This window comes from Aotus nancymaae, unplaced genomic scaffold (genome assembly GCF_030222135.1).
Source record: "Aotus nancymaae isolate 86718 unplaced genomic scaffold, 86718_ANA_hifiasm-v0.15.2.pri h1tg000036l, whole genome shotgun sequence".
Lineage (NCBI taxonomy): Eukaryota > Metazoa > Chordata > Mammalia > Primates > Aotidae > Aotus > Aotus nancymaae.
Genome location: NW_026988450.1, coordinates 16,206,824 through 16,222,004, shown reverse-complemented (window position 1 = coordinate 16,222,004; position 15,181 = coordinate 16,206,824). Strand labels below are relative to the sequence as shown.

Sequence of the window (15,181 nt, the reverse complement as noted above, 5' to 3'; positions counted from 1 at the left end):
GAATTACCAGGAGTTGGGAAGGCGGGTAAATTAATAGGTGGAACACGGGATTTTTAGGGGAGTGAAACTATTCTGTATGATATAATAATGGTGGATACATATCATTATTCATTTGTCGAAACCTATAGAATGTGCAATACTGAAAGTGTATTTCATCTATTCAGGCCCTCAAGGGATTGGTGATACCTTTATTCAGTCTACAAATTCAAATGCTAATCTCTTCCAGACACACCCTCACAAACACAGGCAGTAGTAACCTCAGACCAGTCTAGTTGATATATAAAATTAACCACCACATACGGTTTTTAAAATTATTATTTGAAAAATTATCCTTATTTGCCAGGAAAAGACGTTTTTTAAGTCTAGGCTAGAGATAAAGAATACAGAGCACTGGCTAGAAAAAAATAGATGAAATGAGTAAACTCATAGAGTAAGAAGGGAAGACCGGACAGAAAGCTCAGGAAATATTAATACTTGCAGAACAAACAGAAAAAAATAAAAGACACTAACCAAAAAAAGATAGTAGCAGTAGAAAAATGAGTGGTATTATCACCAAAAAAAGAAAAAAAAAAGGAAAATTTTGAGAAAGGTGATGGTCCTTGTCAAACACAGAAGGGAGGTGACATAGATGGTGGACTCCTGCTGCAACCCCTTCCTCCAGACTTCTCCACTGTGCTCTCTGGAACTTGTTTGTCCATAAACATCCCCCAACTCCGCATCTTATCTTCAACAGATTCACTCACTACTGGGCTCCCCTGGCTTACTTCCCTCCCTTGACTGAAACTTGGCTTCCCTTTAGAATACTGCTTCTCTTATAGCTACAGCGTTCTCAAAGGGTTTCCACTCGCTTATTCGCTTACACTTTACATCAGTGCTGTTTCTTGTCAACTATTTTTCTAAAATCTTTTAAAAACTCTTGTTCAAGGCAAAACTACCCTGGAGTGCAGACAACATTCTATTTCTTAACCTGGGTGGTCATTACATGGATGTTTGCTTTATGGCAATTTATTGAGCTGTATTTATATCTGTACTTTTTTCTGTGTTACATTTCAAAATAAAGAAGGTTTTAAAAAAGATTGCTAAGAATCAGGCTGCATTTTGTTTTCAAGGTTCCTAAAGTGTGAGTGTGAGAGTGTGTGTGTGTGTGTGCGTGTGTGTGTGTATTCAACTCTTAGAAATGTTATGAAGATGGTATAGGCTCATATTCTAGTCTATCTACTCTACTATAGCACAGAGTATAAGAAATAACAAATTACTTTTTGGTTGGCAGTCAATAGAAGAGAAACCAGGAGTAACAGAAATAGATAAATATTGGAAACAGGCGTTCTTTTTCTTCTACCAACACTGTGAAAACATATAATAGTATGTAGCTTGACTAAAATTTATAGCAGTCAAACTGAACATAATACAAAATAATACTGTCTTCAACTAACGTAATGTCTTTGAGACAGTTATAATAAAAAGTTATCGGCAGTAAACAGTTTCATAATAACTCTGTTAGCAATAATGGCAATGTTGTCACTACTTTCTTTTTTAGTAAAGTAAGAAAGTGGGGCTTACTTTCTTATTTATTTATTTTAATCTTTAATTTTTCAACTTATTTTTTTAATTGGGGTTTATTTTTATAAGGTCTTTGAGAACTATTCAAGGAAATGGCCATTTAATTATATTTTCATTATGAAAGATAAGCATGACCCATTTTATAGTTGGTGAAAATATCCTAGCACTGAAATCTCCTTTGACGTGATAATAAAAAAAAAAGAAAGAAAAAAGAAAGAAAATATCTAAGTTTAATAGAATATTCTTAGTTATTTGGTTGGCTAAATCATCATTGGAATGACGTTTACTATTCTCAGAATACTAAGAGATAAGGCAAACTATATCAGTGCAACCCAGATAACAATCCACATTTTAAGGCCAAATGATGGAAAATAAAAATAAGGACTATGATACTGAATGCTGCCAACACAAAGAAATGATAAATGTTTGAGATGACGGATATGCTAACTACCCTGATCTCAGTACCACACATTATATGTATAGAAACATCATGATGTATCCATAAATATGTACAATTATTATGTGTTAATTAAATCTGCTTCCCGGGTCCAAGCGATTCTTCTGCCTCAGCCTCTGAGTAGCTGGAACTACAGGCATGTGCCACGAAGCCCGGCTAATTTTTGTATTTTTGGTAGAGATGGGGTTTCACCGTATTAGCCAGGCTGGCCTTGAACTCCTGACCTTGTGATCTGCCCAACTCGGCCTCCCAAAGTGCTAGGATTACAGGTGTGAGCCACTGCACCCAGCCTAGTGCATTTTTTGGAGATAGAGCCTCAGTCTTCTGTCACCCAGCCTGGAGTGCAGTGGCATGATCATGGCTCACTGCAGCCTCAAACTCCTGGGCTCAAGCAATCCTCCCGCCTTAGCCACCTGCGTATCTGGGACTACAGGTACGCACTACCATGGCTGGCTATTTTTTATTATTATTATTTTTAGAGACAGGCTCTCACTATGTTGCCCAGGCTAGTCTCAAACTCCTGAGCTCAAGTGATCCTCCTGCGTCAGCCTCCCAAAGTACTAGGATTACAGGCATGAGCCAATGCACTCAGACCATATAAGCGATTTAGTTTTAACCCTGCTATAATTTAAATATGGTTTGTCCCCACCAAAACAACAAAAACAAAAACTTCTTTAAAAATAAAATCTGGTTTAAAATAAGTAAATAGGCCAGGCACAGTGGCTCCTGCCTGTAATCCCAGCACTCTGGGAGGCTGAGATGGGCGGATGACCTGCGGTCAGGAGTTCAAGACCAGCCTGACCAACATGGAGAAACCCCATCTCTACTAAAAATACCAAATTAGCCGGGTGTACAGGCACATGCCTGCAAGCCCAGTTACTCAGAAGGCTGAAGCAGTAATCCCAGTTACTCAGGAGGCTGAGGCAGGAGAACGGTTTGAACCCTGGAGGTAGAGGTTGCGGTGAGCCGAGATCCCGCCATTGCACTATGCCCTGGGCAACAAGAGTGAAACTCAAGTCTCTAAATAAATAAATAAGGATTATGAATTTAAGAAAAAAAACTTACTCAATTGAAAGTTACTGTCCTGCCAAGTGTGGTGGCTCACACCTATAATCTCAGCACTTTGGGAGGCTGAGGCAGGGGAATCGCTTGAGGCCTGCAGTTCAAGACCAGCCTGGGCAATATACTGAAACCCCTTCTTCACAAAAATTTAAAAATTAGCCAGGCAGCCAGGAGCAGTGGCTCACATCTGTAATCCCAGTACTTTGGGGGGCTGAGCTGGGCAATCACCTGAGGTCAGGAGTTTGAGACCAGCCTGGCCAACATGATGAAACCCTGTCTCTACAAAAACACAAAAAAGTAGCCAGGCATGATGGCGGGTACCTGTAATTCCAGCTACTTGGAAGGCTAAGGCAGGAGATTCGTTTGAACCTGGGAGGCGGAGGTTGCAGTCAGCCGAGATCATGCCATTGCACTCCAGCCTTGGCAACAGAGCAAGACCCCATCTCAAAAAAAAAAAAAAATTAGCCAAGCATGGTGGTACATGCCTGTAGCCCTACCTACTCAGGAGGCTGAGGCAGGAAGATCTCTTGAACCCAGGAGTTTGAGATTATAGTAAGCTATGATTGCACCATTGTACTCCAGCCCGAAAGACAGAGCAAGACCCTGGTGCTGACAAAAAAATAAATAAAATACAAACTAAAGAATAAAGTTATCATCCTTTATTTTGAGACTATGTCCTTCCTACGCTTATGGTGTCAAAGTTACTTTTACGATATAGGGACAGCAGATGAATGCTGTTTGTTTTTATATTGTTTTGTTTTTTTGAGACAGAGTTTCACTCTTGTTGCCCAGGCTGGAGAGCAATGGCACGGTCTCGGCTCACTGCAACCTCCACCTCCTGGGTTCAAGCTGTTCTCCTGCCTCAGCCTCCTGAGCAGCTGGGATTACAGGCATGCGCCACCATGCCTATCTTATGATTTTTTTTAAATGTCCTTACTTGTCACAATGTTTAGTTGTCAACCCTACAGCAACCCCCATCCTACCTTTTTTTCCTTTTTGTTAGACAGAGTCTTGCTCTGTCCCCCAGGCTGGAGTGCAGTGGTGTAATCTCACCTTGCTGCAAATTCTGCCTCCTGGAGTTCAAGTGATTCTCATGCCTCAGCTTCCTGAGTAGCTGGGATTACAGGCACATACAACCACGCCCAGTTAATTTTATATTTTTAGTAGAGACAGGGTTTCACGATGTTGGCCAGGCTGGTCTCGAACTCCTGACCTCAGGTGATCCGCTCACCTTGGCCTCCCAAAGTGCTGGGCTTACAGCCATTAGCCACTGCACCTGGCCCCTATGCTACTTTTTGAAAATTAAACTTTGAAATTCAAGTGTAGGGACCACTGCTATCCTTCACATCAGTCTAATTGATACTTAAATCAAAACACTTTACCATACTATAAAACAAAATATAGTACTCAATCTGTGGGTACAATTTACTGGCAGTAATTTAGAATCAATATTCTATATTGTTCATGCAAAATTAAATACACTGCTACTTCCAGTACCAGTACAGAATTGGACATATGTCATTTTTTCAGTCCACAAGGGAAGAAATCTCATGACCTATACTACATCTCTCAACAAAAAATAAAACTAGTAAGACAAGAGGTCCATGAACACAGGCTAATCAAACTTGGTGAAAATTCTTTCAAGTTAATGCAATTTAGATAAAAAATTGAACTTCTGAAGGGCATTTTTAGATGTTATCTTCCTCTGTGATTTAAAAGAAGATACAGACAGAGGTCATATTCATATTTGAACTAAAGGCTGCTATTTTCATATGAGAATCTCTGAAAGACAACCCCACAGTGACTGACACAGAATATTTTAAGTAACCACATGCAAATGAATTAAGTGCTGAGGCATAAATTTTAAAACAATCTTTTGAAAACACTATTCAAATATCTTAAGTGATCCTGGGGTGGACATTAGTAGAAGCAAATAAAGGACTTGAAAGTTAACAATATTTTTCACTGACTAAAAATGTTGCCCTTAAGCCCAAGGAAGTGATGAAAAATCACTATAAAGCTGAAGTTGATAAGTTGTGTAACAGTTACTGTCCCCTGCACTATTATGTGTATAAAAAATTGCCAAGCCAGGCATGTGGCTCACACCTGGAATCTCAGCATTTTGGAAGGTTGAGGCAGGAGAACTGTTTGAGCCAGTAATTCAAGACCACCCTGGGCAACATAGCAAGACCCCATCTCTAAAAAAATTTAAAAATTAGTTAGGCATGGTGCTGTGCACCTGTAGTCCTCGCTACTCAGGAGGCTGAGGCAGAAGGATCGCTTGTGCCCAGGAAGTTGAGGTTACAATGAGCTATTAATGCACCACTGTACTCCAGCCTGGGTGACAGAGTAAAACTGTCTAAAAACACAACACAACACAACATAACAAAATTGCTTTACGGGAAGAACTCAGTAAATTATACCTTCAAGAAGAAAGATGTTTAATTTTTGAAAGCTGGTTAAGGGTATTTACTGAAACATTACTGTGAAAGAGAAAATCCAGAGGCAATCTAAATGACCATCAATAGGGAAATAGTTAAAATAAATTCAATACGCCCATTCTAAGGTTATGGCCATTAAAACAAAAAAAAAATAGGCCGGGTGAAGTGGCTCATGCCTATAATCCTAGAACTTTGGGAGGCCAGGGCAGGCAGATCACCTCAAGTTAGGAGTCTGAGACAAGCTTGGCTAACATGGTGAAACCCCGTTTCTACTAAAAATACAAACAATTAGCTAGGCATGGTGGTGAGTGCCTGTAATCCAAGCTACTCAGGAGGCTGAGGTAGGAGAATTGCTTGAACCTGGGAGGCGGAGGTTGCAGTGAGCCAAGATCGTGCCATTGCTCTCCAGCTCGGCCAATAAAAGTGAAACTCCGCCTCAAAAAAAAAAAAGAGAGAGAAAAGATAGAGCTGGGCCAGATGTGGTGGCTCATGCCTGTAATCCCAGCACTTTGGGAGTCCGAGGCAGGTGGATACCTGAGGTCAGGAGTTCGAGACCAGCCTGGCCAACATGGAGAAACCCCATCTCTATTTAAAAAAAAAAAAAAAAGATAGAGCTATACATGAAACCATTTTCATAATAAAATGCTGAATGAAAAAAGTTACAAACTAACATGTATATGTAATTCCATCAAAAATAACTAAAACACAATAAAGCAACAGAAACAGTAGTGAAATAGATGACAGATTTGAAAACATACCAAAACTTAACAGTGACTATATTTGAGGGCTTGGTGGTGATACCTTCCACTTTTATTATATACTATGCACTCCTGTATTGTTTGTATGGGTTTTTTTTTTTTTTTAGAGCTAGGGTCTCACTCTGTCACCCATGCATTGCTGGAATGCAATGGCACCATCACAGCTCATTGCAGCCCTAAGCTCCTGGGCTCAAGCAATTTCCTGCTTCAGCCTCCCAAGTGGCTGGGACTATTGGCATATCATCACACCCAGCTAACTTTTTAATTTTTTGTAGAGATGGGGTCTCACTATGTTGCCCAGGCTGGTCTCAAACTCCTGGCTTCAAGTGATTCTCCCACTCATGGCCTCCTAAAGTGCTGGGATTACAGGTACAAGCCCCATATGCAGCCTACCTGTGCAATTTTTAAAGACCAGTAACATTTTCTAAATTAAATAACTAAAATCTAAGAAGTAAAAACATAAACATTATTCTAATTTGGACTATCTAAGTAAATAATAAATATTAGCAATATATAAACATTGAGAAACCTCACAGGCTATACTAGTATTTCTCGATTTCAGATCTTCATACTTGTTTTATGAGTTTTGTCATATCCGGATGCTCTTAAAGTTTTAATTTGATTAAACGTTTTTTGTTTTTTGAGACAGAGCCTCATTCTGTTGCCCAGTCTGGAGTGTTGAGGCACAATATCGGCTCACTGAAACCTCTACCTCCCAGGTTCAAGCGATTCTTGAACCTCAGTCTCCAGAGTAGCTGGGATTACAGGTACAGACCCCCACACCCAGCTAAATTTTGTACTTTTAGTAGAGATGGGATTTTACCACATGGGTCACGCTGGTTTCAAACTGCTGACCTCAGGGGATCCACTCACCTTGGCCTCCCAAAGTGCTGTGATTACAAGGCATATGCCACTGTGCCCAGCCTTAAATAAACTCATTTTTTAAAAATTAAATAAACTTAGCCTCATGCCAATCAATAATACTTATGCAATCAAAGATTGTTCCAGAATATTTTCCAGAATATACTTTAAAATACCTAACTATACATTGTACTCCCTATCTGAGCCAAAACAGACAGAAAAGGATACCTTGACTAAAATAAATACAAAGTTGATTCTTGTTCCACCTAAAATTATCTCTTTAGGAAAGCAGTTTACCCTCCTGCCAGTATACATTATGCACTTGTCCCTCAGTATCCATGGTGGATTGGTTCCAGGAACCCCATGGATACCAAAATCTGTAGATGCTCAAATGCCTTATATAAAATGGCATAGCAAGAAGTCCTAGCTAGAGCATTCAGGTAAGAGAAAGAAATAAAGAACATCCAAATAGAAAGGAAGAAGTCAAATTATTCTTGTTTGCAGATGATGTAATCTTGTATTTCGAAAAATCTAAAGACTCTACCAAAAAACTATTAGAACTGATAAATTCAGTAAAGTTTCATGATGCAAAATCAATATCCAAAAATCAGTAGCATTTCTATATGCCAACAGTGAACAATCCGAAAAAGAAATCAAAAAAGTTATCCCATGTGCAATAGCCACAAATAAAATTAAATACCTAGGAACTAACCAAAGTGAAAGATATCTACAATGAAAACTATAAAATACTGATGAAAGAAATCTAAGAGGGCCAGAGTGGTGGCTCATGCCTGCAATCCCAGCACTTTGGGAGGCCAAGGCAAGAGGATCAGTTGAGCTCAAGAGTTCTAGAGACCAGCCTGGGTAACATAGCAAGATCCATCTCTACAAAAAAACAAAAAATTAAGGGCTGCATGTGGTAAAACCCTGTCCCTACTAAAAATACAAGAATCAATCAGGTATGGTGGTGGATGCCTGTAATCCCAGCTCTCAGGAGAATGAGGCAGGAGAATCGCTTTAACCTGGGAGAAGCAGGTTGCAGTGAGCTGAGATCATGCCATTGCACTCCAGCCTGGGTGACAAGAGCAAAACTCCATCTCAAAAAAAAAAAAAAAAAAAAAAAATTGCTGGGTATGGTGATGCACATCTGTAATCCTAGCTACTTGGGAGGCTGAGGTACGAGAATTGCTTGAAACTGGGAGGCGGAGGTTGCAGTGAGCCGAGATAGCACCACGGCATTCCAGGCCCCAGCCTGGGTAACAGAGTGGGACTTCGTCTCAAAAAAAAAAAAATTAGCCAGGCATGGTGGTGTGTGCCTGTAGTCCCAACTACTCAGGAGGCTGAGGCAGGAAGGCCACCTGAGTCCATGAGCTGTAATCATGCCGCTGCACTCCAGCCTGGATGATAGAAAAAAACCCTGTCTCCGAAAAACAAAAAATTTAAAGGACACACACACACACACACACACACAAACACACACACACACACACACAAATTCCATGTTCATGAATTGGAATAGTCAATATTGTTAAAAGGTCCATATTACCCAAAGCAATCTACAGATTCAATGCAATGCCAATCAAAATATCAATGAGAGTCTTCACAGAAATAGAAAACATAATCCTAAAATGTATATGGAACCATAAAAGACCCAGAATAGCCAAAGCTATCCGGAGCAAAAAGAACAAAACTGGACTTCAAATTATACTACAGGCCTATAGTAACCAAGACACAATGGTCCTAGCATAAAAAGAGACACACAGACCAATGGAAGAGAATAGAGAACCCAGAAATCAATCCATATGTCTACAGTAAACTCATTTTCAACAAAGGTGCCAAGAACGTACATTGAGAAACGACAGTCTCTTCAATAAATGGTGCTGGGAAAACTGGATACCCACATACAGAAGAATGAAAGTACACCCCTATCTCTTGCCATATACAAAAATCAAATCAAAATGGATTAAAGACCAAACTACTACAAGAAAACACTGGGGGAAACTCTCCAAGACATTGGTCTGGGCAATGATTTCTTGAATAATACCCCACGTGGGGTACTAGGCAATCAAAGCAAAAAAGGAAAATGAGATCATATCAAGTCAAAAAGGTTCTGTATAGCAAAGGAAACAATCAATAAAGAGAAGAGACAACCCACAGAATGGAAAAAAATATATTTGCAAATTATCCATCTGACAAGCGATTAATAACCAGAATACATAAGTAGCTCAAACAATTCAACAGGAAAAGAAATTGAATAATCCAAATCAAAAATGGGCAAAAGATCTGAATAGACATTTCTCAAAAGAAGACTTACAAATGGCAAACAGGTATATAAAAAAGTGCTCTGATCATCAGAGAAATGCAAATCAAAACTATAATAAGATAGATACCATCTCATCCCAGTTAAAAGGACTAAAAAATACAAAAGACAGGCAATAATGAATGCTGGTGAGGATGTGGAAAAAAGGGATCCTCACACATTTTTGGTGGGACTATAAATTTGCACAACCACTATAAAGAATAGTTTGAAGGTTCCTCAAAAAACTAAAAATAGAGCTACCACTGACTCATCAATCTCAAGGAAATCAGTATATTAAAGTGATATCTACACTGCCATGTTTGTTGCAGCACTATTCACAATAGCCAGGATTTGGAAGCAACTAAATGTCTATCAACAGACAAATGGATAAAGAAAATGTGATACATATACATAATGGAGTGCTATTCAGCCATAAAAAAGAATGGGATCCTGTCATTCGAAAATAACATGAATAAAACTGGAGTTAAATAAGCCAGGCAGAAAAAGACAAACTCTACATAAATTCTCACTTTTTATGGGACCTAAAAAATAAAACAACTTAACTCACACATGTAAGAGTATAAGGATGGTTACCAGCAGCCTGGCCAACATGGAGAAACCTTGTCTCTACAAAAAATACAAAAATTAGGCCAGGTGCAGTGGCTCACGCCTGTAATCCTAGCACCTTGGGAGGCTGAGGTGGGCAGATCACCTGAGGTTAGGAATTCAAGACCAGCCTGGCCAACATGGTGAAACCCCATTCCTCCTAAAAATACAAAAAATTAGCTGGGCGTGGTGGCAGGGGCTGTAATCACAGGTACTCAAAAGGCTGAGGCAGGAGAATTGCTTGAACCTGGGAGGTGGAGGTTGAAGTGAGCCGAGATCTTGCCATTGTACTCCAGCCTGGGAAACAAGAGCAAAACTCATCTCAAAAAACAAAAAAGATAAAATGGCATAGTATTTGTATATAACCTATACACATCCTCCCATATACTTGAAGTCATCTCTAGATTACTTATAATACCCAATATGAACAGTTGTCTATTGTATTATTTGTATTGTTTCTTGTCATAGTTATTTTATTATTGTTTTTTCAAATGTTTTCTATGTGCAGATATAGAACCTATAACTCCAGAAGGCCGACTATATATCAAATCAGTATTTACTAGTATATAAGAAATCCGTTCCAAAAAGTAACTAAGAAGGGGAGGTGAAAAAAAATTAATAAAATATCTTAGAGCTATCAGAGCATCACTGCACTCCAACCTGGCAACAAAGTGAGAAAGATTCTGTTTCTAAAAAACAAAACAAAGGTTTAAGAAGATCTTAGTCATACTGCTTTATATATATTAATATGTACATTACAATGTATGTTTTTTCAATCATGGAGACTTAATTTAACTTTCCTGTTTAACTTGTCTATTTACATTTTAACTGAAACCAATGCACACTAGTCAACTCCAGTTGTATAAATTATCTGTTAAATGATATCGCCCAGTGGAATGAGAGCAGAAAAAAATTTTTTTATTGATATCAAATATTGACACAAAACTATTTGGTAAAAATAACCTGCATATTGACTGGTTGACAATAACTTTAGTGTCATAAATGAAGAAATTGTTTCAGAGGTGGCATATTCTGGTCCCTAAAACAACAGCCCTGAGTGCTCTCTCAGCTGACATATTTTTCATTTTACTAGCCACTCTGAAGATTTTGAGAAGAGCTATGTAATGAGAACCCTATTTGCAACCTAATATAACAAATTATTTATATCCCTAATGAATATAAAGTGCTTGCAAATAAGCAAATGATCAAAAGTCCAATGGAAAAATAGGCAAAGTACATGACTAGGCATTTTACAAGTAGAAATACAAATGGAAAATAAAACGTGAAAAATGTCCAATAATCAAATAAACGTTAACTGAAACTGTTATCACTTTTTCCACCATCATCAGCAGTTATCTTTAAAGTGTCATTTTTATAGTGTCATTTTATATATGACACTATATCTTTATAGTGTCATTTTTCTTGCTGCTTATCTAAATTGTGTAATTTCTATCAACAGTATCTAACAAACACATAAAAGAATAGTTTAGTAGCTGGGCAGTAATTACCACTTCAAAGAACAGTGATACAGTAAAAACTCATCACCAGCTCATTACCAGGATGGCCCAAGAAAACAAACCCATGGACACTGAAGTGTATCATCACTTCAAAACCTACCATAGGCCGGGCGCGGTGGCTCACATCTGTAATCCCAGCTCTTTGGGAGGCTGAGGCAGGTGGCTCAACTGAGGTCAGGAGTTCAACTCCAGCCTGGCCAACATGGTGAAACTCTGTCTACTAAAAATACAAAATTAGCTGGGCGTGGTAGCATACACCTGTAATCCCAGCTACTTGGGAGGCTGAGGCAAGAAAATGGCTTAAACCCAGGAGGCAAAGGTTGCAGTGAGCCGAGATCATGCCACTGTGCTCCAGCGTGGGCAACAAGAGTGAAACTGTCTCAGAAACAAACAAACAAAAAAACCCTACTATATACCATACTCTTTTCTCTGTTTCAGGGTGTTTTCTTTGTCCAGTCCTTTCCTTATATCCATACATTTGCCAGCTCCCCACATCTATTTCCTTTATACTTATCAGGTCAACTCACTGCTAATCCTTTGACATGGCTGGTAAAGTCATCTTTGACAGTACCAGCTATCTTCCTGTATCGATTTTCCTGTAAGATGACAATGATCATGTCACTTCTTTGCTCATTAAGTTTAATCTCTTTAAATGTGGCATTCTAGTTCCCTCACAAAGGAGTCTGGCCTGACTTCTGGACTTCTGAATTACTCCTATCCAGTAGGATTCCTAAACTCCAGGTTAACAGGCCTTCTCTACTGTCCTTTGAATAAGTAGAGGAGGCCCAGCTGTTTCTATCTAGTTCCTTATTCATCTAACACTATTTGGATGAAGATGCTGTCTTAGTAGTTTAAGATTAGGAGGATGAAGGATATAGATTAAATATTTGTTATAAATATCCAGTATATGCTATGTGCTAAAGGAGTGGTAGAGACTATTCGTTGATGCGTATTTTCCTTTTCCTTTTAACTGGTCACATATTAAAAAATAAAATGTTTTACTTTTATTTTTTAAATACAATGTCTCACTATATTGCCCAGGCTGGTCTTGAACTCCTGGACTCAAGGGGTCCTCCTGCCTCCGCCTTTGCAAAGTGCTGGGCTGAGCCATGTGCCTGGCCAAGAATAACATTTTTATCACTTGTATTTGTTGAACTATGTTTTCTCAGGACATTAAATTCAGTTGTAATAATCTTTAAAATTTCAAAGAACGAATATACCTCTCTCACTATTGTTTGTATTTGTGTAAATTTTCAGGCTTTTTTTTTTTTCCATTACTGATTTTGGCTTAACAGAAATAATTTTCCACAGCAGTTCCATTTATTCCACAACTCTTAGAACATTCAGTTATGCTAAAAGAGCAATAACTTTGCAATGATAAAGGGTAAGGTTAGCATCCTGAATTCTACTCCCAATCCCCATCCTTTCAGCAGTGTGACCTTAGGCAAACTGTGATCTCCCAAATTTCTTTCCCTTAACCGTAACATGGGATGATAATACCTACTTCATAAGGTTATTGTAAAAATTAAATGAATAGGTGGAAACAACTTCACAGTCCTTCATACAAAGAACTCTGCAAATAGAAATTGTCAATACAATTATTACTATTCAAAAGCAATAGCACTACTGTCTAGATTACCTGGTACCTTTGATTTTGAAAACCTGAGCGTAAGATAATGAAACTGCACTTTAGCAGTTACCTAAATCCTGGTAGTGGAAACTAAATAAGTACTGTCTACACTTCAATATGTCCTTTATTTTACTTGATCCCTGTAGAAAGCAAATTATTATATGTATGATTATTAATCATGACAGAGGTATGGAAATATGTAAAAGAACTGAAATGATATGTCTGGGGTTTGCTTCAAAATAACCCAGGATAGCCGGGTGCGGTGATTCCTGCCTGTAATCCCAACACTTTGGGGGCCAAGGAGGGAGGATCACTTAAGCCCAGGAGTTCAAAGATAGCCTGAGCAACATAAGGAGACACCATCTTTACAAACGGGAACAACAACAGCAATAAGAAAAAGCCGGGTGTGGTGACACCTGCCTGTAGTCCCAGCTACTCCGGAGGCTGAAGCGTGAGGATCGCTTGGGCCCAGGAGGCGGAGGCTGCAGTGGGCCAAGATTGTGCCACTGCACTCCAGCCAGAGTGACAGAGACCCTGTCTCAAAAACGCAAAATAGGCCGGGCGCGGTGGCTCAAGCCTGTAATCCCAGCACTTTGGGAGGCCGAGGCGGGTGGATCACGAGGTCAAGAGATCGAGACCATCCTGGTCAACATGGTGAAACCCCGTCTCTACTAAAAAAAAAATACATAAAATAAGCTGGGCACGGTGGTGCGTGCCTGTAATCCCAGCTACTCAGGAGGCTGAGGCAGGAGAATTGCCTGAACCCAGGAGGCGGAGGTTGCAGTGAGCCGAGATCGCGCCATTGCACTCCAGCCTGGGTAATGAGCGAAACTCCGTCTCATAAAAAAAAAAAAAAAAAAAAAAAAAAAACGCAAAATAACCTGGGTTAGGGGAGCAAGTCTGTCCAAGTATTGATAATTATTGAGACTGGGTAATGAGTACAGTGAATTCCTTATATCATTCGTTCAATTTCTCCAGTTTGAAGATTTCCATAACAAAATGCTACTGTTGTTAATTAGGAAGCCCCGGCTTTGGTGCTTCCTGCAATCTCTGGTCATGGTCCGAAGCTACCCTGGGAAGTTCTAAAAGGCCAAAAGTGACACAGCAACCACGCGAAGCTGGTTAAACCTCTTGGCAGACCAGCGAGCGCACTGCTCCTCCCGGACGCCGGCTAGAGGTGCACCCGCGCAGTCGGGCCTCCCGAGCCTGAGAAGGGCGCTCGCTGCACCCAAGGGAGCCGCCACGAAGGGCGGTCTTCCCAGGACCGCCGCCTGGAGGCCGGCGCTGGAATCCGGGGTCCAAAAGATAGACCGAACGGCGGGGGAGGGGGCAGGAGACGTAGGGGCTGATAGGCGGGTGGGTGAGTCTCAGCCTTCAGGCTAAGTCGGCCGACTTCGCTCTTCTCTAGCTCCGGACCCACGCGCCCACAGCCGAGGCTGTCTACGCCTCCCGGCCGCGGGGCAAACACCCAACCCGCCCAGTATCCCGCCAGCCTCCCAGCGTTCCGGAACCGGTTTCCTTCAGCTCCTGTCCTGTTTCCAGGGCATTCCATCCCCGTCAGGCCTGAAGCCGACTTCACTACCCCCTCGCCAACCGCTTTTCCAAGTCCTCACCTCAGTCACCTCCGCCGCGCGGCAGCCAGCACCTTCTCCGGCTCCTCTGGCTTCCAGCTTGGCTGTCCCGTGGCGTTGCTGCCAATCAGCCAATCCACGCCCCGAGCCTGAGCCAGGCTGACCAATCAGCTGTTTCCTCAGGCTCGGAGGCGGGCACAAGCGGCCCGGCGGAAGGCGCCGCAACAGCCCGGCGCGCCAGCTGCAGGGCTTCACAGTCAGTGTGCGCACGCGCGGGGCTATGCGAGAGGCGTGTGCTTTCGTTCGGACCTTGCTTTGTGCCTTCACAGTAGTTCCCTGGGAAATGCTTTTGTCAGCTTCATGCTCTAGGGGTTTAGGAACACCCACATTTAGCAGCAGGTGTATATTATCTTGAAAGA

General features: G+C 40.7%; 1 protein-coding gene across 2 annotated transcripts in view; it reads right to left on the bottom strand.

Moving 5' to 3' along the window:
• The window catches only part of MTFR1 (mitochondrial fission regulator 1), a 64,427-nt gene extending 49,546 nt beyond the window's left edge, over positions 1-14,881 (bottom strand). For both annotated transcript variants that reach the window (XM_012463705.2, XM_012463707.3), the window contains exon 1: positions 14,805-14,881. The gene's annotated coding sequence lies outside the window, so the exon portion shown is untranslated. The remainder of the gene's footprint in view (positions 1-14,804) is intronic.
• Between the last annotated feature and the right edge of the window lie 300 nt (positions 14,882-15,181).